Here is a 19,879-nt window from a genome sequence, read left to right on the forward strand (position 1 = left end):
TTGGCAGAAGAGGTCTGTTAGGATTTCGGTGTCTTTTTTTTTTCACTCGATAGAGTTTGAACTTTATTAAATCTAATGGAGGTTTTCATTCAGGTTATATTAATGGATTTTTAAGTCCACACTTAATAGGACAAAATAGTCACATAGAATAGTATTTTTCAAATGACAGGTTGTGATCATTAGGAGGTTGTAAAATCAATTAATAGGGCTGTGACCAGAATTTTACAAAACGAACTTGAATAGAAAACAGAGGATATATAACATATTGAAAGTGTAAGTATCGTGTGTGTGTGTGTGTGAAATGTGTGCGTGCATGTGTGCATTTGGTCATGATCTCCACTTTTAAAATGTGGCTTATGATTTTAAAAAACCCTGATATTTGCTAACTGTATTGGTCTGTCCAGGCTGTCTTGACAAAATACCATAGACTGGGTGGATTAAACAGTAGAATTTATTTTCTCATAGTTCTGGGGGCTGGTAGCCTGAGATCAGGGTGCCATCATAGTTGTATTCTGGTGAGGACTGTCTTCTTGGCTTGTAGTCAGTTGTCTTCCTCCCATGGTGGAGAAAAGGACGGAGAGAACAAACTTTCTGGTGTCTCTTATAGTGATATTAAACCTGTATCATGAGAGCCCTCAAGACCTCATCTAAATCTAATTACTCTCCCAAGAGCTTCATCTCCAAATACCATCATATTGGGGGTTGAAACTTCAACATACGCATTTTGAGGGGAGGAGCACAATTTAGTTCTTAGCACTGACATAGAGTTTGTATCTTAATTTTATGCTCAGTTTACAGTATTCTCATGCTGGAGACTACGAACTCTGTGAAGGCGAGCATTAGATATATTTCATCTTTATACCCTCCACTGCCTCAGGAATGTCATGCATTTACTAGCATATAAAAAATAGTTATCAAACAAATGTTGAGAGCTCCAGATACTTGTATTTAAAAGGATAATAAGATAATAATTTGCACTGATCTGGCTTTTACTACCTTTCAGAGTGCTTTATATCAATGATATCGCTGGTAATTCAGAACTATTCTGTTAGAAGGAAGCAAACAGAATGTCGTGTTAATAAGTTTAATTATTTTTTAAGTGTGCTTCACGTTACAGTGGTACACAATAAGATATTATTTAAGTAGGGGTAGGTTAAGTGTCTCACTCTTTGTTTTGGCTCAGATTATGATCTCACAGTTCGTGAGTTCGAGCCCCACATGGGGCTCTGCACTGACAGTGCACAGTCTGCTTGGGATTCTCTGTCTCCCTTTCTCTCTGCTCCTCCCCTGCTCTCTCTATCTCTCTCTCTCAAAATAAATAAATATTTTAAAAGGGTCTATTTAAGTAGACCCTAAAATTTGTGTTTGTGAGGGACCCATGTTTTGTGTGGTCTGAAGCTTGTACAATTTTGGAAAACTTCACTAAAAACAAGAATAAAAAATAATGAATAAAAAATTAGGTTACAAGAGTGAATATTTGTTAGAAGGAAAAAATAAATTGCAAAAATTATAAAAGTTGACAGATACCATGAACCTCCTCAGATCCAGGAAGATATAAGTAATATGAGTTTTTATCGGTGGCTGGCACCTCTATAATACTTTCCACTTTTTTGGTTGCATATGCTTTGATTGCCTCTCTTCTAAAAACATTTTTAAGACCCTTTCTAGTAAGAGAATAGATAATTTCTTTAGCATAACTGATTGATTTTTCTCTTTTATTATTAATAAGTAAGATTCACAGAGTGCTTGATTTCATGCACAGTTAAACTTAGTATTTGGAGTACTGCTACAGACTTCTGTCCTTCAAATACATGGATTTTTATATGTTATATGAAGTATAATTCCATTAAAAAGACAAAAGAGTTATGATGGGTTTATAATTGTATAAATTGCACTAGTCAATGCATATCTGAATGGAGGTAACTTCTGTTTTAAGTACTCATGATAACTAAATCCTGTTTATGATCTAACATAGCTGATGTTAGTAGAGCTTTCCACAGGTTAGTTTCTTGCTGAATACATTTTAAACTCATAAACTGTATATATTAAATATGTTCAGCTACTTACATATTATTTTTTTTTTACAAATTTTACAAAATACATCACTAGAGGAATATATTTCTAAAGGATCCCTCAGGAGCTTGGAAAGGGTTCATGCAGAGGGGGGAATCTTGAAGCTTAACATTCATTATCTTCATAGTAAATCCAACTCTACTTTTATTAGATATAGAAAAGGACCATTATTTCTTTTAGTGTATTTGGTATAATCGGTTCTATGACTGCTTAATTGTATGTCCATTTCCTATTGTATCAGGATAGAATCTTTGTTCACTAAGGTCTACATAGTCATAATCTATCTTATCTCATATAAAGAGGGTGTCTGAGATGGCTAACTGTCCACCAAAGATCCATGCTCCCTTTTGTACTAATTATTTGCCTATTTGTTCTTCCTTGCTATGGTCTGTGTTGCAGGGGCTCTATTCCTTATCAACTGAAAAATGCATGCATATAACATCTCATTTTAATCCTCTCAACTACTGTATGACGTAAATGTCATCATATTTTCCATTTTATATATGATGAAACCAGGTAATGGTGAGTAACTTGATTAAAGTAAGAATAATGTGTCCAAGTAAATAGTGAAATTAGGATTTAATCACAATTTGACTCTACATCTTGTTCTCTTAATCATAATACTCTTCACTAAATATTAATTCTCTTATAATAAAAGTTATTTAAAAATTATATGTAAATGTCAGGATTGTTAAGAAACTCTGACAGGATACACAAACTCAACATTAGTTTGCAGTCTCAGCATTTCTAATTAAGCCAGTATCAATTATAAGCTATGCATTTTCTGGAGTTGAATGACTCACTTAGGATGAATAATCACTGAAAAGAATTTTCAGGCATTCTCAGAAGATTGCTACACAAGTTTCTTACCAGACCTTATGGAGAATACTTTCTCTCTGCTACGGAGGTTTTTTTTTTTTTTCTTCAAAATTATTTCGGTTATTCTAGTTCCTTTGTGTGAGTACATACATTCAGTTAGAATTAGAAACTGTCAATTTAAACAGAGAACACTTCTGAGCTATTGATTGGGATTCAATTGAATATTTTAATCAATTTGAGAAAAATTGACATCTGAACAATAATTGAATGTTCCTGTCTATGAATATGGTATATCTCTCTAATTATTTAAGTCTTTTAAAACTTCTCTCAGCAGTGTTTCATAGTTTCCTGTATATAGGCTTTGCCCATTTTTTTTGGTCACGTTTATCCCTAAATATTTCCTACCTCTGGTTACTATTGTAAGGGTATTGTTTTCCTAATTTCAATTTCCAAATATGTATTGCTAGAATATAGAAATAAAATTGATATATATAGATTGATCTTGTATCTCGTGACTTTGCTTTAGCTCACTTATTGGAACTAATAGTTTTTTTGTAGATTCCTTATGATTTTTCACATAGAGCATATGTCTTCTATAAATTTTTTTTAAATTTCTTCCTTTCCAACATGAGTGATATTTATTTATTTATTTACTTATTTATCTATTTATTTATTTATTTATGTTTATTTTATTAATTTTGAGAGAAAGAGGGGGAGAGAGAGAGAGAGAGAGAGAGAGAGAGAGAATCCTAAGCAGGTTCCACATCAGCACAGAGCCTGATGCAGTGCTAGAACTCATGAACCACGAGATCATGACCTGAGCTGAAACCAAGAGTCATTTAACCAACTGAGCTACCCAGATGCCCCAACTTTTATCTATTTTTATTGCTTTATTTCACTGGCTTGAATCTCCAACATAATGTTGAGTTAAAGTGCTAAGAGTGATCATCCTTTCCAAGTTTTATTACAGGTAAAGTAACTGGTCATTCACCACTAAGTGTTAAATTGGTGATAGATTTTTCATAAATATCTTTTAGGTTGAGGAAGTTCCTTTCTACCTATAATTTATAGAGAGTTTTATTGTAAGTCGGGGTTGAATTTAGTTAACCAGATTTTTTTTTTGCATCTATTTAAATGATCATTTCAACAATTTGATTATTATGTTTTGGCATGTTTTTGTTCATTTGTTCTGCTTTGGGTTCATTAAGTTTGTTAGGTTTGGGGTTCTCTATTTTAGTCAAATTTGGAAAAAATTTTTCCACTGTTTTTCAAATACTGTTTTGTCTCCACCTCCTTCTCTCTTTTTGGGGACTCTAATCACTTGTGTGTTTGATCAGATTACAAATGCTCTGTGAATTTATTTTTTCATTTTCTTTTCCTTTTGTATTTCATTTTAGAAAGTTAATATTGTTATGGCTTTGAATTCACTGATATTTTCTTCTCCAGTGTCTAATCAGCTGTTGATAGCATTCCATCTTTGTTTTTTCTTTTCAGATATCATATTTTAACATGTCTAGAAATACATTTTTTTAATATATACCCACCATTTCTCTCATCATGGCTTTTTCCTTACTTTTTAAAATATGTGTAACTTACTTATATTAACAGTTTTACTATTCTTGTCTGCTAGTTCCATTATTTATGTCATTTTTATGTGTGTTTCATTTTTATTCTGGTTATGTGTCATGTTTTCTTGTTTGTGTGCATGCCTTGTAATTTTTTAAGTTTATTTATTTATTTATTTTGAGAGAGAGGGGAGGGGAGGGACAGAGAGAGAGGGGGAGAGACAGAATCCCAAGCAGCCTCCACGCTATGGCAGAGTCTGATGCAGGGACCAGTCTCACGAAGTGCGAGACCATGACCTGAGCCGAAATCAAGAGTTGGATGCTTAACCAACTGAGCCACCCAGGTGCCCCATGCCTTGTAATTTAGATTAGAGGCCAGGCATTATGAATTTGTATTGTTGGTTGATGGATTTTGATTTATTTTTTTAAGTAATGTTATATTTTATGCAGGTACACAGTTAATTAGTTGTATCCTTTCAAGGTTAATCTTTGTAAGTATAGAGAAGAGAACCTGTTAGTCTGGGACTAATTTAGTCCCACTACTAAGATGATACCCTACTGAGAATTCTTTTTGAAGACCATATATTGTGAAATCTGTTCACTCTGACTGGTGAGAAGACAGACTTTGCCAGTCTTGTGTGAACTCTGGAATTGTTTTGCCTCTTCCTCTTTGGTAGTTTTTCCTCCTGACCTTACATAGTTTTCTCTTACACATTTGCAGATCAACACTCAGCCAAAGACTCAGTGGGATCCATCTGCAAATCTATGGAGCTCTTTCTATATAGAGCTTCCTTATCTTCGTTACTTTGTCCAGCAAATTATAGAGTTGTTTTAATCTCTATTCCTGTCTCCTCAACTAGGCAATAGTGATGATCTTTGTTTGGGTTCTAACTTCCTGCTTTGTGGGCTTGAAACTGCCTCTAAGCAATAAGCTGGTGAAAATGCAGGACTCAGCTTGTTTGCTTTCCACAGTCCTGTGTTGCTTGTTGTCCCATCTGAAAATTGTTTCTTCTATTTGTCTGCATTTTTACTTGTTAAAGTGGGAGAGTAAATCTGGTTTGTATTTCATCTGGTCAGAATTTGAAGTCTACAACATTGTTTATAATGTCTGCATAGTATTCCATTTTAAGGGTGTACTACAATTTAACTAGCTATTTAAATATCTATTTTGGATATTTACATTTTCTAATCATAAAAATTCTTATGTATAAATATTATGAAAATAATTATTCATACATGTTCCAGACTTCTTTAATTTTTTTTTGGATAAAATTTATGAGTCGAAGAATATAAAAGCCAAACTTTTTTGTAAACTGAATGGATATTACTTAACCCCTCTTAAGTGCTGGAATTCCTTAGGAACTCACTAAATAGCAGTCTTCTTCACTACCTAATTTGTTTTTATTTTATTATTTTTTTAAATTTTATTTATTTATTTTTGAGAGAGAGAGAGAGAGAAGGAGGGAGAGAGAAGGAGGGCAGAGAGAGAGGTGGGGAGAGAGAATCCCAAGCAGGTTCCACGCTGTCAGTACAGGGCCCGATCCAGGGCTTGATCTCACAAAGTGTGAGATCATGACCTGAGCTGAAATCAAGTCAGATGATTAACTGACTGAGCTACCAAGCTGCCCCTTCACTCCCTAATTTCTTAATAAACATGCTATTGCAAAGTGTTGTAGGTGTAGGCCAAAAGAGCACCTCTGTTATCTAGGTAAGGTAGCTCATGTGAAGTCTAAGTAGGCCAACCTACTATACTCAAGTTGAGTAGAATTGCCCAAGAACAAATAATGCTGGAGTATATGGAGCTTCACTATATGGACAGAGTTTGTCTCTTAGGGAGTAATGGGTGGCATGTTCCCAGCAGAAGGGTATTAGTAACAGGTTTCCAGGAGGAAGCAAGAAGGAACTAAACTGAAAACACTCCAGTTTATTCTTCCCAAATCTATCAATCAGGTGAGTTTTTTCATCCCCTGGGGCAGATGGAGTGAAGTTTTATAAAAGACAACAGCAGTTACAGTAATTAAGGTCTTATAATACGGAAAAAAAAAAATATCGGGAATGAGTAAGAAATGTTTCTCTGCTAAGAACATGTAATAGTCATTGATAATGTACTATATGCCAAGTTAACAAGTATTATTTCATTCAATTCTTACCTTAACTCTATGAAGTAGTATTATTTTATAGGACAGCCTGAAGATCTGTACTGGGGATTTACTCAGTAGAGTTCACAGTATTTCTCAAAGTGTGGTTAGCAGGCCACCTGTGTCAGAAGTACCTAAGTAGCTTTTAAAACTCTGGTAAGTATTACAATTTCCAGAATATGTGGAAATTATGACTTTTATAAAATTTTCATACAGCTAAATTTAATTTATGCCTAGAGCCATTATTCCCAATAGATGACAGAAATATTAATTTAATGACATTTAGTTAAAACCAGGAATTCATGGGGCTGCCTGGATGGCTCAGTTGGTTAAGCATCCAACTTCTGCTTAGGTCATGATGCCCCGGTTTGTGAGTTCGAGGCCCAGGTTGAGGCTGTGCTGACAGCTCAGAGCCTGGAGCCTGCTTCAGAGTCTGTGTCTTCCTCTCTCTGCCCCTCCCCTGCTCACACTCTGTCTCTCTTTCTCAAACTAAACATTAAAAAAAAATTAAAAAATAACAGGAATTCATGGATTATTCAATCATTGTAGGTTTAAATTTATTCAGATTCAGAGTTATGCTCTACCCCTTTTCCTCAAGCTGTATCTAAGTTCCAAAGTTATTTTTTTAATTTTTTTTAATGTGTATTTATTTTAGAGACAGAGCACAGGTGGGGGAGGGGCAGAGAGAGACAAAGACAGAGACAGAATCTGAAACAGGCTGCAGGCTCCATGCAGGGCTCGAACCCACGAACTGTGAGATCATGACCTGAGCTGAAGTCGGACACTTAACCAACTGAACCACCCAGGCACCCCCAAAGTTATTTTTTAATGATTCCACCAGAGGTTTGGTCTTAATTGTCCATTAAAGTTCTTGATATCTGCCTGCCAGGAATTTCACATTCACAGATAATTCTATTCTCCTTCTTCAAGGTTTCTGTTCTTCTAATGGGCAGATTTCATCTACTCTTGGGCTGGGGTGGGTGGGGAGGGCTGACTCTTATCCAAACTCCATGGTCTATGTTATAATACTTGTATTTTACTGTTCAAAATAGCACTTTTTTCCCCTTTCAAAGTTGTGGGCCCTGTGGAATTAAAAATTTTGTCAAACACTAATAGATCCTTGTTCTTGTTAATTTTTTTGTCCTGAGAAAATGCTGCCTGACTGAATAGGGGAAGAACAACAAGAAAATTTGGTGATGGGAGTGATAAATGGGGAGAGAAACACCTCAGTTGTTATCTCAAAATATTAACTTCTTTTGTGAAAATGCAGAAGGATATTTTGAATCACAACTTCAGGGCATGGGGTCTGGGAACAAGCATTTTGGCAGGGTCCCCAGTTTGGATACTGATCTCACATGGACTCCAGAAGATGTTGAGGAGGCAGGAGATGACCTAGTGGGTGTCATAACGATATGAATACTTGGCTGCTCAGACTGGACATAAACATTTACTCAGATTTATCGGAATGTGTGTGCTGCAAAGCCTTCTGTACGGTATTTTAGCTTTCAGTCCTTTTTCTGTTCTTTTCCCTGGATCTCTGCTTCTTCCCTCTCTATGTTCAGTTTTATTTACCCAAGGTTCTACTTCTTCCCTCTCCTAGTTGTGGGAAGTGGGTTTGAATGGGGTAGGAAGATTAATAGTTATTGGGCATCTATGATGTTCCAGAAACGTTATATGATCTCACTTAATCTGCACAACATTCAGTTAATTCTCAGAAAGGTTAAATAAATAAATTGTTCAAGATTGCACAGGTAGCAGGTGGCAGAGCTAGGATTAAAACCCAAGCCCATCTGGTGTAAAAACTGGGCTTTAATTACTTTATGTTGCTTCTGTCCTTGACAGAGGCTGTAGTGATACCTCTGATTCCCTCCTTCTCAACATTTCCCCTACTTCCTTGCCATATGGAAGGCCACATACTCACTTTTTATTTTTCCCATACTCATTATCATATTGAGTCTGTAAAATAAATTTTATGTTATATTGTCTTTTCCGTTTTAGATTTCAGTGATAGTACTCTTGTTTATATGGCACTTTACACAGTACTCTATAGTTGTGATTTAAGGCATTTTTATACTGACATGGCTTTGAAACTCAGGCTAACAGTTGTGTGGACAAGTTAACCCCTGAGATCTCCACATTCTTCTTTCAGTTTCTGCATTATTATCCATGGAGGTTTACAAAAATGTGTGTGTGTGTGTGTGTATATATATATATATATGTGTGTGTGTGTGTGTGTGTATATATATATATATATATATATATATATATATATATATATATATATACACATATATATAGGCACCTGGGTGGCTTAGTTGGTTGATTGTCTGACTTTGGCTCAGGTCATAACCTCCTGGTTTGTGAGTTCAAACCCCATGTTGGGCTCTGCACTGACAGTGCAGAGCCTGCTTCGGATTCTCTGTATCCCTTTCTCTCTGCCCCTCCCCCACTCTCTCTCTTTCTGAAAAATAAATGTTAAAAAATTAATATATATATATATATATATACATATATTTAAAATGTAAGAAAGTAAATAAACAAATATAAACATATTTCTTCCTCTGAATGAACTTCTTCAGATCTAAGGAATGTAAAGATTTCCTTTGTGTTAGATTATCTTAGTAGTATTTTGGTTCACAGTGGCTGAATTATGAATTGTTAAGAGAAGACATAGGGCAACTATAGGGGAGGTGAGAGAACAAGAGTTTGCAGAAAGAAGGAGAAGGGACAGGGATAGTTATTATTCGTTTTTTGGCCTGTTGGCCTTTTCAGTTTCCCTGAGGTCCAGCATCCTTTAGTCCACAGTGTCGCCTCTTTCCTGGGCTCAGGTGGGTGTGACTGGCTGCATCTAAGGACTCTCCTGTCTGTGCAGCCTGCTGAGCTGATGCGTGGACCTTCCTCTTTATATCTCTAGAAAGTGTGAGTGTATTCATAGACTTCTTGATGTGCTTGAAAAATTAGATACTGAAAGCATTCTTCCCTTAATGCATGAGGTTAAGTGTGGATTCAGTTAAATCTATATAGTTGAAGTGACAGTATCATAAAAATTTTCCTCTTGAGCCCTGCTTTGCTGGATACTATGGATTATGCCAGAGCAGAATCTAAACAAGCCAGTTAAAATTGTCTCAGTTTCTTGGTTTAAAAGTCTCATTTTGTGTAATTATTCGGACATTCCAAAGTTCAGCTTTTTCTGAGGACTCCTCCTCTCCTATCCTATTGGAAGGATGATACCTGGATTCAGGAGAAAATGTCATCATGGTCATGGGAAATGAGAAGATTTAGCTTTGTGGGGCTTTGGGTTTTCCCTGGGTTCTGAGCAGAGCCCCTTGTCCCTCCTCATCATTGGCACCCTCATGGAATTGCCTGCGGAAGTCTGGGGCTAATGAAACCTGTGGTCTGGCCTCTTGGTGTGGCCAGGGCACAGTGATCTTCCACTTGTAGAAGTGCTCTGCCTTAACTCTCTTGGTGGAATTGCTGACCCCCAACAGCTTCAACAATGATGATACTTACTTCTCATCTCCATCTAGTAGGCCTTCTGGCTCTCAACTTTACTTTACATCACAGTTTCTGAATTCCTTATACATTCCACAGAAAAAGACTCAAAAATGCTATGCCTTGCCCCTTTACGGTCCCCAGGTATTGCACCACAATTTTTAATGTCCCTCAGTTATCCTGTGTTGATTATGGGCATCTTAGCTGGTGATCTGCTAGACTTTTGAATGAGAAAGGGAAGAAATTTCTTGCTTCCCATTCTGCTTACTTGTATATCTCATATGCATTCCTCCCCAGAAGCAGCTCCAGAAACAAATATTTGAGTCCACATATTTGGGAGAGGATCCATGGAAACATCAGTAGGGGAGAGAGGAAACGAAACCAGGAAGGGAAGAAAGCTGTTGAAGAGTACATTATCCAGCGACTTATGATGTGATTTTAAACAGAGTAGAAAGAAGGCTCAGAGTTTTCCCAGCCAAGGTAGGAGGAGGTTGGGATATTTATATACCATGTGCACCAGTCATTGATTGAGGGTTGATCTTGTGGGACATGCATTTTCAAGAAGTTTGTGTTCACTGTGTGTGGAGGCAGAGCGGGCTTTGATGGCCTGAGAAAGCCATCAGGCAAAGAGATGGAAATGCCGCAGCTAGAATTCAGGCTGTCATTATCGGGTACGGGCATCACTCCTGGACCTTCTTGATACACTCATGACCCAAGATGAGTTTACTGGGTTCTGCTGCCAATTCTTCAAATTTGTGGCTCTGGTCACAGCTTCAAAAAACCAAAATAATACTAAAACCCCAAGTAAAGTAGTTGACATAAAAGGGCTAGTGGAACAAACTACAGACCCCATTTCTGTATTTAATGCTGTGGTTGTAACTGAAATTTATCTATTTTCTTCCTCTGTTACACATTGTAGATTCTTCTCGCCTATGGACAGCACTTTGCTCATCTAGATTGCTCTCTCAAGCATTCCAAACCTCCATTTGTGGGGAGCCTGAGCTCCTAGTCACTGTACCTTTGTGTGGCTGTGGTTGCTGTAATTTTTCTATTTGTGGTCACCATCAGGCATCTATTTGTGGTTACCATCAGGCATCTAGACACTAAGAGGTGCATCAGTGAGTGCCCTGAATTCCAGACATATTTTCCCTATTTGATGTCAGCCAGTATAGTGCTGGAGAATGATGATCAGGTAGTGTAGTAACTTTTCTCTGTCGGAAACAGCTAGGTGGCAGGTGGAGCTTTAGGTTTATAGGAAAACTTACTATATACCCTGGTAGAAAAATTCACCCCCCAGGGAATCATGAACTCTATTTCTGCAGAACTCTATTTCTGCAGAATGGGAAGCACAAATTCCCTCAAATGGCATGAGAGGCCATTCCCACTGCCATGGATTCAGCACCATATAATGGCCATTGTTTCAAAGTGTATGGCTCGCCTTGAAGGATAGCCACTAGTGCGCAGGGCATCAATCCTATCTAGCAATTGGCTTCAACTTAAGAGGTCATTCCTGTATTCTGTGAAGTTTGCAGCTTCTGGAGAATGCTGTATGTGGTAGAAATAGGGAATCCACTAGTTATGTCTTAGTTACTTCATTATAAAAAGTTTGCATTGCATTAATATTATCTCAGTTTTTATACCCCTGTAAATTTTGGTGTATTCCACCTTAATCATTGTAAAATTTCTCTCGTGAGTGGTTATTAAGTCACTCTGGTGAAGTATAAGGGGGGTTACTCTTATATACGCTTGTAGTGTGCAGGCTCCTTCCTCAAGGAGTTTGGCCTCCCCTTTGATCAATGGGCTCTGGGTCTAAGAACGGGCCTGGATCTGGAAGCTAGGTGAAGGATCATGACATTTAATTGCAGTGGCTGACAGCAACCTTCTGCTTATTTTCTCTTGATCTTTTTTGGTTATACAGGTGAAGCAACACCCATATTATCTGTCAAGTTTGCCTCTTGGAACTCCAAGGTCTATTCCCTGTTGCCATATGTTCTTTGTGGGCAAGGGCCCCTCATCGTCATCCCAGCTTCACTGCTTATGTCTATCTTGCTTCAGGAAATTAAGTGCTACTGCCTGGCCTCTCCTATTTTAGAATCCTGTCTTCCCCTCTGAAACTAGGGGACCCAGTTCTATTAGAGCATGCACCATTTTCATTTCTGACTTAAAAAAGAGCAGCCATCTCTACTCAGTGATGCCAGTGCCTTTCTTATTGCTTTAATGAAAGAAGTATCCGTTAGGCCCTTATGAGGAACACAGCTAATGGGTTCTGTGGTCATATATAGTAAATCCATTTTAATGTCCATTTCTCTGAGCCTTTTGACTCCATAATTAATACTTTACCAAGGTAATTCTATCTGACTTAGTATAGGTTACTATCATCTCCACATTTCAAGAAGCTGTCCCAGCAGTATTAGGATTGGCTCAAAACATTTTTGTGCCTAGTGTCCTGAGTCATAGGAGAATGTCTGCAGATCAACAAACTTAAAACTGCTTTATATCTGCTCCTCTCACACCTTAGCCTTCACATCCATTTTGGGGCATCCAAAATGGCCCCCAAGTGCCCCCATTTTCACATCCATTTTGTTGGTTTCTACAGGTACACATTAGTCAGGCTCTTTGGCCTTTTTTGGTAAACAACATCTTTCTTCCCAACAGAGATAGTACTTCCCAGTGGAAGTCCTTTATAGACTTCTTTCTACACTTAAAAGCAGTTTTAAATAGGCAGGGGTTAGAATACAAAGACTTTGCACAATAGATCACTGAAAAGCTGCTGAATCATGGAGAATATGAGATGCAAAAAATTATGAGGAACAGAGAGGATGCACAAAAAGATTGCTTAATAATTTTTATTGACCAGATATGAGTTTGGATTCTTACAATTTTGTAGACCTGAGCTGGTTAGGCTACATCAGGAAGTTTTTCATTTCCTCTTTAGAAAACTAAATGGTGAGGTTTACTTACCTGATTGCCTTTCATAATAGCAAAAATTCTTAGTGGTTTACAGAACTTCATTTTTAAAAAGTAAGATAGTATTAAATTAATATTTTGAAACTTGATTCTAAAAAGGATTTATTTTTCCATATGTTTCGCTAAAATTTAACAGTATCAGCACTCTGTCCTACAATAGCACAAATGTGCATATTCCTAATGCTAAGAATTTTGTGTGTGTGTGGTTTTTTTTTTTTTTTTTTGGTTTTCTTTTTTTTTTTTTTTTTAAGTTTATTTACTTGAGAGAGAGACTTTGCATGTATGTGTGCATGGGGGAGGGGCAGAGAGAAGGAGAGAGAGAATCCCAAGCAGGCCCTGCGCCATCAGTGCAAAGCCTGATTAGGGGCTCGAACCCACAAACTGTGAGATCATGACCTGAGCCGATATCAAGAGTCAGACGCTTAAGCGACTGCACCACCCAGATGCCCCTGAGAATTTTGTTTCTGACACTATTTTCCACTAAAGGAATCAGATCTGCTTAGAGGGCATCTATTTCCATGTCATAGAATAGGAGAAAATTAGGACTGGGAACAGCAGGTCTGAAACATACCATACAGTTTTTTTGGTGAGAGAGCAAAGAAGTTTTTAAGAATGTCAGGGGATAGGGGCACCTGGATGGCTCAGCCCATTAAGCATCCAACTCTTGATTTCCACTTAGGTCATGATTCATGGGTTCGTGAGATCAAGTCCCACATTGGGCTCTGTGCTGACAGTGAGACTGCTTGAGATTCTCTCTCTCCCTCTCTCTCTTTCCTGTCCTCTGCTTCTGTGTGCATATGCACTCTCTCTCTCTCCCTTCCTCTCTCTCTCTCAAAGTAAATAAATGAACTTAAAAAAATTTCAAGGATAAAGACTAAAATGATAAAGAAGCAATGTAATGACATTCAAATTATGAAAATTTGAGCATCAAAACACAATAGGGGCACCTGGGTGGCTCAGTCAGTTAAGCATCCGACTTCAGCCTCAGGTCATGATCTTGCAGTTTGTGAGTTCGAGTCCTGTATCTGGCTCTGTGCTGACAGCTCAGAGCCCAGAGCCTCCTTCGGGTTCTGTGTCCTTCTCTCTCTGTCCCTTCCCTGCTTGCACTCTGTCTCTCTCTCTCTCTCAAAAATAAATAAACATTAAAAAATGTAAAAAAAGACCACAATAAAAATTATTGTTAATTGACATAAATTGAATGTGTGAAAGCCTATGAGTTCATAATGATATTCCATAAAAAGCTATAACAATGAAAAGTTCGAAAACCAAAAAGGAAGACAATGTAGTAGAATAGGATTATTTTTTTAAAATTTATTTTAGTATGTAGAGGAAAGCTTTATTCTTTCTACTAAGCATATGAGTTTTCAATATAGAGAACAGTGAGTAAAACAAATGATGAGTACTGATTATGGTTACCCATAACACTGGTGTATGATCCATGGTCATACACAATAACCAGGTAGAAAGTAGAAAAAATTACCTGTGTATCCTGAGATGACAGATTAACCAAGTGTCCTACAAAGGAGATTTACCTTCACATTTCACAAAAGAAGATTTACCTTCTTGAGTTAGGCGATGAGACTTCTAGATGGCTCTAGTGATTATAGTGAGATACAGATATCAGTAAATTTCCAATTGTAAGTGTCTTTGAAGATGATCCTCATCTTCTAGTATCCACGTCTTTGTGTAATCTGACCCTGCCAAGTCACTCACATCTAATGAATAGATTAAAACAAAAGTGAGAGGTATCATTTCCTAGACTAGGTTTTTTATTCTTTTTTCTTTTTTAGATTAGGTTTTGAAAAGACTTGCTTTCATCATTCACTGTCTCTCTCTGGCTTTTTTGGCTTTTTTTTTCTCTGATGAAGCCAACTGCCAAATTGTGAGCTTCTCTATAGCATTCCCAACAGCCAGTAAATACAGAGATCCTCTATTCTACAGTCCAGGAAGAACTGAATTCTACCAACAGCCAAATGAATAACTTTGAGAGGTCATTCAGTTGAGCCTTGTGATGACTGCATTCCTGGATGATACCTTGATTACAGCTATGTGAGAGACCCTGAACCACAGGACCCAGCTAAGTCAAGCCCAGAATCCTGACCCACAGTAACTGTGAGATAAAAATGGTGCTGTAAGCCACTAAATTTCAGAGTGATGTGTTGCTTGCTAATGAATAATTAATACACCAACAATGATAATGTCAAAGAAATGAAGTTTAGGTGCATCCTTGTCCCATGTCCAATCAGGATTGATTGGCAGATGATTCAGAATTTGTGACCTGGGCTAGAGACAAAACTCTTTTTCAGTTGCGTCTGTTGAGGTTTCTACTAGGAAGATATGTATGCTAACTAAACTCACTGTTAACCATGTCTAAGAATAAGAACATGCATCGGATGGGAATAAAGCTAACAAAGAAAAAAATGTAAGAATTTTAAACACCAGAAAAAGTTTAACTGGTTTCAGTGTATGCATTTTTTCTATTTCTTAAAAAGTTTAAGGCATTAAGGGATTCTTATATAGTAGATTCTAATATAATGGTATATGAGATTCTAATGGGAATAGACTTAAATTGAGTTTTGGAATAGTTTGAATAAATAAGTTTATAGTCAAGGTTCAGCGAATATAGTGTAGATGTTTATAAGAATGTTAATCTTTAATTTTTGAAGGGTTATTACATATTTAATATTTCCATTGGATAAATAATTTGGATGTTAGGAATATTTTTTTGATATATTAAAGCTCCTTGAACATTAAAAAATCTATCAATATTAGTTATTAACTGAGGATTTCTAAAATTTTAAATGCCTATGAAATGTCAATGCCTCTTTAAGCTTTCTTCACCTATTATAAATGGGAGTGAATTCTAATGACTTCCAGTGTTATACTTTCATTTCAAAGTAACCCATATTCATATCTAAGAGAATTTCTTAATTACCTTTTAATGGTAATTATTGAAAGTAGATGACATTAACTACTGGTCAAAAATCAAAGGTGAGCATCTTGAATATTGGCTATGTTACTGAACTGGTTATTGTTATGGGGGAAGCCCAGCCCTCTAGCAGAATCACACAGAAAACACATAAACTTTTCTTTCCAGAGAACAGAAAGCAAATGCTTTCATCCAATGACTGTGTCATTTGGGTGAGTGTTGCCTTCTGAGTGTCTAGACTGTGTCTGGACTGTGTCCATTTGGGTGAGTGTTGCCTTCTGAGTGCCTTTTGGGTGAGTTTGCATTTCTGACTGTCTAGGAACCCCAATCCAAATGTATGCAAGGAACTCTAATTCAAATGAAAGAAATCAGATTAACTCATTCTTGGGTCATTTTTTAGGTAGCTAATAGAAGGCCGTATTTACTTTGTAATCTCTCATGTTATCCTCAAATTCACCCTAACAAGTACTTTCTTTTTTTCATAATTGTAGACAGTGGTGAGGTTTGTAGGAGATTGTGTGATATTTCAGAGAGTGACAGATCCAGAGAAACTTCTTCCCAGTCTATTGGGGGTGTGTAGCTTTGCTCTGACCCCACTCCTGAAGTCTCCTTCTACATGGAAGGTATAGGCATACCTCAGAGCTATTGTGGGTTTGGTTCTAGACCACTATAATTAAAAGGAAATATCACAATAAAGTGAGTCAAACGATTCTTTTGGTTTTCCAGTGCATATAAAAGTTATGTTTACACTACACTATCGCCTACTAAGTATACAATAGCATATGTCTAAAAAACCCCAACATACCTATCTTAATTAAAAAATACTTTATTGCTGACTCCTCCCACCAACCACTTCTCCTCCGACCAGTGTCACCCTCCTCCTCCTCCTTCTCCATGACTTCCTTCAGTTATTGCCACTTGTCCACCACCTTGACCTTGGGGGCCTGCACAGTGGCTCCCTACGCTTGGGGCAGGAGGTACCTTCTCCATGCCCAGCTGCCCCAGGGGCTCAGACGGCCTTGGCGTGTGTCTGTGTTCTTCGCCAGCTTCATGTGCTTATCCTTTGGGGCTACGGCGACAGCTTTGCTGGAGGCTGGCCGGGTCCTGCGGGCTGCTGGTGGACAATGAGATCACCAGACACAAGCTCAACAGCCACCTGGCCTCCTGCCTGGACATGGTGTGCGCCCTGGAGAAGACCAATGGCAATCTGGAGGTGAAGATCCACCACTGGTACCAGAAGCAGGTGCTTAGGCCGCCTGCCACTGCAGCTACTACCTCAAGACCATCAAGGACCTGCGGGACAAGATTCTTGGTGCTACCATTGAGAACTCTTAAGATTGTCGTGCAGACTGACAGTGCCTTTCTGGCTATGGATGACTTCCCAACCAACTTAGAGACAGAGCAGACCAGTCCATGAGAGCTGAGGCCGACATGAACGGCCTGAGCAGGGTGCATGCTGAGCTGACTCTGGCCAGCTCCTGGAGATGCAGACTGAAGGCCTGAAGGAGAAGCTGCCTGCTTGAAAGAGAACCACGACGAGGAAATCAGTGCCCTTAGGGGCCAGGTAACTGACCAGATTAGTGTGGAGGTGGATTCCGCTCTGGTCATGGACCTTGCCAAGACCCTGAGTGACATGAGAAGCCAATATGAGCTCATGGCTGAGAATAGCCAAAAGGGTTCTGAAGCCTAGTTCACCAGCCAGACCCAGGAGCTGAATTGGGAGGTGGCTGGCCATACAGAGCAGTTACAGCTAGGCAAGGCAGAGGTCACTGAGCTGTGGCTCACCTTCTAGGCTCCGGAGATTGAGCTGCAGGCTCAGCTAAGCATGAAAGCTGCCCTGGAAGACACACTGGCAGAAACAGAGGCCTGCTTTGGAGCATGGCTGGCCCAGACCCAGGCTCTGATCAGCAGTATTGAAGCCTAGCTGAGTGATGTGCAGGCAGACACTGAGTGGCAGAACCAGGAGTACCAGCAGCTCATGGACATCAAGTCGGGGCTGGAGCAGTAGATCGCCACCTGGAAGGCCAGGACGCCCACTCTGACAACCTGCCCACCCCCAAGGCTCTCGAAGTCTGGCAGCCTGGTGGGGTTCCTGTTCTTCTGCAGAGGGACTCCCCTGGGTAGGGACATGGGAGAGGAGGAACCCTATATCTGGATGTTCCCTTGACCTGCCAGTAAAGCTTTTTGGCTCAAAAAAACCACACCAACTTTATTGCTAAAAAAGTGGTAAACATTATCTGAGCTTTCAGTGAGTCATAATCACTGATCACAGATCACAATAATAAATATAATAATAATTTGAAAAAAAAAGTTTGAAATATTATGAAAATTACCGAACTGTGACACAGAGACATAAAGTGAGCAAATGCTGTTGGGAAAATGGCACCAGTAGACTTACTCAGTGCAGGGTTGCCACAGGTGTTTAGTTTCTGTGAGGTGCAATAAAGCAAAGCACAGTGAAAGGGATATACCTGTATTTAATGAGATATTCATGGTCTCTGCCCATGCCCTTACTCCTCCATTAGAGAAGAAAAAGGAATTTATTTGGAAGTTGAGTTTGGAAGGAGAAACTAGGCAAGCATGGTTTATTCCTCTTGACTCCCATTTTTCTTGGGATCTAGCTGTACAGAGAAAATGCACTTGCGGTTTGACTCCTCCTGCCTTAAGTTTTATGGTGTTAGAGCCTTCCCCTCAAGGTGCTTGTGGTGATAAGTTGTTCCCTGTGATTGAATGAGTATGAAGAAAGCTCCCGGCCTGTGAGCCAGTGTAAATAATAATGGAGATATTTTGATTCCTGTCTGTTTGATTCCTCTTTGTTTTTCCCTTAATCGGAACAAATTATGGTTATGAAAAGAAGTGTGTTCTCTATTATTCCTAACCCAACATTGTCTGACCAAGTGGTTTGAAATTTCCTCACAGACTTTCCCTTTTGGTATATACTTACAAATATTAGTGATTGTAGTGTTATGTAACTTCCTAATGAATGTAGTTCCTTTTCCATAAATCTCATATCTACAGTTAGATTTGCATTTTTTTTTCCAAATCAGACATACATTTCCACAACTTTGGTAGGATTATGACATACTTTTTGTCATTCTTCTATGATTTTACTTCCTGACAAAATCATTATTTTTAAAATTTATTTTTTATTATTTGTGTGTGTGTGTGTGTGTGTGTGTGTGTGTGTGTGAGAGAGAGAGAGAGAGAGAGAGAGAGAGAGAGAGAATCCCAAGCAGGCATTGTGCTGTCAGCACAGAGCCAGATGCATGGCTGTATATCCCAAATCTGTGGGATCATGACCTGAACTGAAATCAAGAGTTGAATGCTTAACTGGCTGAACCACCAAGGTGCCCCCTCACAAAATCATTCTTTTTTTTCTTTATTTTTCAAGTTTATTTGTTTATCTTGAGAGAGAGAGAGAGAGAGAGAGAGAGAGAGTGAGAGGTGAGAGAAAGAGGGGCAGAAAGAGGAGAGAGAGAATCCACACTGTCAATGCAGAGCCCAATGTGGGGATTGAACTCACAAATTGTGAGATCATGACCTGAGCAGGAATCAAGAGTCAGATGCTTAACCGACTGAGCCACCCAGGCACCCGGTCACAATATGATTCTCAATGGACAAAAGTTATTTTTATTTTATTTGTTAATGACATTCATGTTCCCTGTGGTTAACTTTACTGACTGTTAATATGACAAATTGCCCTTTTTTCGGGTATTAAAATGGACTGTTCAATGACAAGTATCTTGGTAAGTCTGATATACAGATACTGTGCTAATTTGGGTTCCCTGAAAGCTGAGGCTGACAGAAGTGCTTCGGCTGCTGCTAGTTTATTTGGCTGGGGTTGGAGAGGGAGTTGTGGTTAGAGGTTAGGAGAGTGAGGCAGGAAAGAAAAGTCT

At 38.4% G+C, this 19,879-nt stretch overlaps 1 pseudogene; it reads left to right on the forward strand.

The window, feature by feature from the left end:
* Window positions 1-16,877: 16,877 nt before the first annotated feature.
* LOC102968024 lies at window positions 16,878-18,107 on the forward strand (annotated as a pseudogene).
* Window positions 18,108-19,879: the final 1,772 nt, after the last annotated feature.

Source organism: Panthera tigris, chromosome B1 (assembly GCF_018350195.1).
Source record: "Panthera tigris isolate Pti1 chromosome B1, P.tigris_Pti1_mat1.1, whole genome shotgun sequence".
NCBI classification, from domain to species: domain Eukaryota; kingdom Metazoa; phylum Chordata; class Mammalia; order Carnivora; family Felidae; genus Panthera; species Panthera tigris.